The sequence below is a fragment of the Elephantulus edwardii genome, unplaced genomic scaffold (assembly GCF_000299155.1).
Source record: "Elephantulus edwardii isolate Elephantulus edwardi_28Jun2011 unplaced genomic scaffold, EleEdw1.0 scaffold00124, whole genome shotgun sequence".
Lineage (NCBI taxonomy): Eukaryota > Metazoa > Chordata > Mammalia > Macroscelidea > Macroscelididae > Elephantulus > Elephantulus edwardii.
In genome coordinates this window covers 3,493,945-3,498,735 of record NW_006399874.1, presented here as the reverse complement: position 1 = coordinate 3,498,735, position 4,791 = coordinate 3,493,945, and the positions used below count along the sequence as shown (strand labels likewise).

Below are 4,791 nucleotides of genomic sequence, written 5' to 3'. Positions count from 1 at the left end.
TTTTTTATTTGATGGAGAAGTGCATCTTTTTCTAAGTAAGCCATTTTAGCTTTAACCAATTCATGTTTAAGAGATTCATTTTCCAACAGGAACTGTTCCTTAGTCAAGTTCTGAGAAGACCAATGGTCTGGACTTGTTTGAGTGGTCTGAGTGACACTGTGCTGCATCTTAAGGTCACAGTTGCCATGGGTCAGAGACACTGATTCACTCTTCCCAGTCATTTCCAGCGTTAAGCGTCTGAAAAGTTCTAATATGAAGAGAGTCATCAACGTTTTTCTCTATCACAAGATGATCAATATGCACAGTTACAGGAACTGATTCAAAGGATATTGTACTAAAATGTAGACTGTCATCTTTTACAACTTATTTTTGTGTTAGAAATTTGTATCTTCAAATCACTGTTGCAACCATTTCTTTCATCTTCTAAAAATATTCATAAGAGTAGTTGAATATTCATAAGAGTAGATTTTAGAAACCCAGTACTTAAATCTACTATATGTCATTGCATATAGCCATTTTTTACTACTATACCAGGCCCACTTTCAAATCTCAGAGTAATTGTAGGAGAGGATTTTTAATGCATTACAGCTTTCTGATCTGAACCTACTAAGCAATGACCAAAGTAATGCTTAATGCTGATGTTGCCTAACTGATCTGGTGTCACTTGGTCCACTTGAAGGCAGATTTCAGTATCTTTCTCTCGGATGACTATTCCTCCACTAACACCAGCAGTTTTAAACACCACAACTGACATCATGTTACGGTGGTCTTGAGCACTCTCTGAGTTTGTACTGGTGGCTTCTGGAGAAGTTTTGCCATAATTCTGTATGTCTGTGCTGGTATTCATACTCTCTGCTGGGTTCTGGTAATTTGCAATTGAGTTTTTTTTTTTAAAAACTTTTTCCCAAAAATATATGGCTATCAATTCCATCACTTTTTTCCCTTTTTTAAAATTATTATTCTGATTTTTAATTTTAATGAAAATTTACAGAGACTTTGGATTTCCATTCATTCATTGCACTTTTCTTCCTGCTCATCTCCTCACCCCCTGCTGCCAGTTCACTCTTCTCTTTGAAAAGTAAAATAAAAAGTCTTTCATTGTTATATAATCCCTCCCCCCAAGTCCACTCCACTATGCAGCCTATGTTCTAGACTGCAGTCATGAAAATAATACCTAATCACTCTTCTATCACTTTCTAATAGCTGTTCTTCCTAAGTTGTGGAGTCAAGTGAAACTGTATCTGGAGAGATTTGTGAAGGACTTCCTCATGTTCTTTTAAGAAACCAAGAATGGAGTCACACTGGATGGGCAATATGCCTTAGGCTTCGACTTAACATTGGCTGTGATTTAAGTGTTTGAAGGGGGAAATCTCATCTTACTTGATTTCTAGGTTCTTAAGAAGTGAAGATGTTTCTAGAACAAAATCCTCAGTTTTGACGAATAACTCTATGGCTTCATTTTCTTTAACCAGTATTTGAAACCATGTTTTGGCTTCCACAATTATTAACTGAACTGATATGTGAATCTTCTCTACAGCATAAGACAGACACTATGTGAATCTGCAGAAGATGAATCCTTTTTACCTATTCCTTCTGATTCAACTTCTCCTGAACTCATGTTGGAAACAGTGCTACCACTTTTAATTTCACCTATTTTCTCTAAATTTTGTATCTGATAAATAATCTAAAAAATAAATCTTTCTTCAGATTTGTATCATAGCTGATTTAAAAGCAAAGGATCTTTAAAGGAACATGGCTAAGGTCAACACTCATGGATCTGCTATCTGCCGCATAACTAAGAGTTACACTTCTAATTTGATTTATACCATGCTGAACTTGTTTCTTTTTCCATAAGCAAAATCCATTTTCTGTGGGCAAAAAATCAGGAACCTCTGGGCTCACACTTTCAGAAATAGGGGACTTCAGAATATTTGCTTGATTCACTGGATGAAACAAAAGGGCTACTTCTGCACTTTAAAGTAAAATTCCAACACAGATTGATGTCTCATTGCCAGGACTACCAGTCACAGCCTCTGCATCCTTCTTCACATTCTCTGATAGTAGAATAAGTGAGTCATGGAGGAAAATCAGAAGCAGCTACTGGTAGTGGTTGATGTGCATACTGACACGTTTATACATGTGAATGAAAACATGAATATCTGCATCTGACAAAAAGAGGAAAATCTGAGAAATTAATCTGATGAGGAGAATTTCTGACAACCATTTCTCAAAGGCTCATATCTGTACTGAAATGTTCCTTCATGGGCTTTTTACATATAAGCAGGCAAGCCATAGATTCACTCTGACATATGTTTAGAGATACTTGATTACAAATATATAACTCTTTCTGTGACTCTGTATATTATGTTGGTTAAGAAATTCAGATGATTGCACACCCATGTTGGAAAAAACCCAAGTACTCATCATCAATGAATGGCTAGAGAAGCTGTGGTATATTCTCACAATGGAATACTACACAGCATTGAAAAACAAGGAACTCATGCAATAGTATTCAAAATGTGTGGCCCTGGAGGACATTATGCTGAGTGAAGTATCTCAGTCACAAAAGGTTGGGAGGAGATTGAGAAAGATGGATTCAATAATGTATACTGCGTTGAAACAGATGAGGGAAAAAACTGTTTAAAAGGGTTATGTGATTAGATATTTTTGTCATGACAGGAGTCCAGAGTGAAGGCTGCATAGTGGAGTGGACCTGAGGGGGAGGGATTGTAAATCAATGGAAGAATTTTTCTTTTACTTTTCCAAGAGGGTCTTGTACTAGGAGAGGAGGGCTTGGAGGGGGTGCAAGTGCAACAATGAATGAATGGAAATCCAAAGTCTCTGTAAATTTTCATTGAAATTAATAATACATTTTTTAAAAAAGAAGAAATCAAGATGAAAAAGAGGGAACAAGTTCATAAAACTGAATGCCCGTCCTTTTCCACTTTTTATCTCTTCATAGTCTATCAAAAATTACAAAAATATATAGCCCAAACATCTGTGGCATCAGAAGGTTTTAGAGTATATTTCTTTGTCATTGTCCATTTGCTGGCAACAGACAGCAGCACCCTGATGGGGACAAGCATGACAGAGACACCACACTGGGAGCCGTTCAGAGTCAATTCAGCTCAATATTATTGGGGCTGCAGCGCATTTATATACGAACAAGTAAACAGGAAGACAGGATAGAGGATGAGCCTGCAGACATGGGAAATGCCAATTGGATAGGAGAACCTAGCCTCACGTGAATTACTCTCAGCTCAACAGGTGCAGCAGCCTCTTCCCAGGAGGCAAGCTTTCTCAAGCTGGTAAGGGCAGACACAGGAGAGTTTTCTTTACCCCATGTTAAAGGCTGTTGAGAGGCTTGCACTTACCCAGAGCTTAGGTGATCTGTCCCAGCCAGAGACCCTCCCTTCCTCCCCAAAATTCCCCAACATTTGTTCAAATTGGTAATAATTCCCTTTGTAAACATCATGCATTTTGGCACCGTGCTTGTGAGCATGTCTCTGGAAGATTGTGTTGAGAACACTAAAATTGCCACAAGATTTGTGGAAGCTGGTATATATTTTTCTTTAAAAAAAAAGACACTCCTTGAAACCTTGAAACAAAGCACCCAGATCATAATGCAGACAGTTTGGGCAGTACCTTGTGTTAGTGGCAATCAATTCTGAACTCTGAAAAGAAATTGCATGTGGTTGATCTTGATGACCCTTAGATTTCATTTCAGAAGAAATTACAAACTTCAGCATTAGGCCACCAATGCAAGCAGCAACATGTTTATTAGATTTTGAATTGTCATTCAACTTGTAAACCATCATAAATTGGTCATGGTTCTGTTTAAAATCCAACAGAAACAGATTTAACCATAGAATCATTCTGTGATCTACAGTAAAGTAGTTCATTCAGCTGGCCAAAAGGGTTCAGAGATGGAGTTGGAAAGTCCTTTCCATCTGGATAGTAATATTCTGCGAATTCTATATCAATAGCAGGCATTTCTTGTGGAAGTTACAGGGATTTTTTTTTTAATTGCAGCAAATCCTTTTACGGAAAGAACAACATTGGTCTGCTGTTGAGATCTGGTAGATATTGAAATCTGTAAGTCTCATCACAACAGAGGTAGACATCAGTTTAGTGTTTGATTATTGAGATAACACAGATGGTGTGCTGTAATTTCCTTTTAGAGCTGATTCTTTCTGTTTGAGTATTCTAGGGAGAAGCATGTGTTGGGGATTTAGGAGATGAACCTACTTTATGATCCTTCACAGCTTGTTTAAGCATTTCAACATTTCATTCAAATTCATTTAGCAACTCATTGGCCCATCCATTTTTTTTTTCTTTTGCTTTGGTTGCATCACTAAAATAAACCCAGGGATTACAACTATCTCCTGCTTTGTGATAAGGATAATAATAATAATTAGCTGAGTAAATTAATATTGTATGTTTGACTCTATTTTCTTTAGCATGAATGTCATCACATATGTGTAGATCTTGATATGAAGTCACGAAGTGATGCAAGATTCCATTAACATCAAATTTCACAGTTGCATCATTTACATCAGGAGCATTGGAAGCAAGAAAAGTAGTGGCTTCACTGCTGGGTAGATGGTGATACAGTAGAATTCTGTGTAGGTTCAGAAACCACACTTTTCATTTGTTCTGTTCATTTTTCTATTCTTCACTGAGAGATCTTGCCATGGCCTTCAACTGAGAATCTGTCAAAACCCATAAGTCATGAAATAATAGAATTAATTTTGTTGGCAATGATATTGCAGTCCTTTAATCTTCGTTTTA

General features: G+C 37.0%; 2 pseudogenes; both read right to left on the bottom strand.

Annotated features, from left to right (window-relative positions):
- LOC102863530 overlaps window positions 1-1,338 on the bottom strand; it is a 10,781-nt pseudogene extending 9,443 nt beyond the window's left edge.
- A 126-nt stretch (window positions 1,339-1,464) lies between these two features.
- Window positions 1,465-4,789, bottom strand: LOC102863128 (annotated as a pseudogene).
- Between the last annotated feature and the right edge of the window lie 2 nt (window positions 4,790-4,791).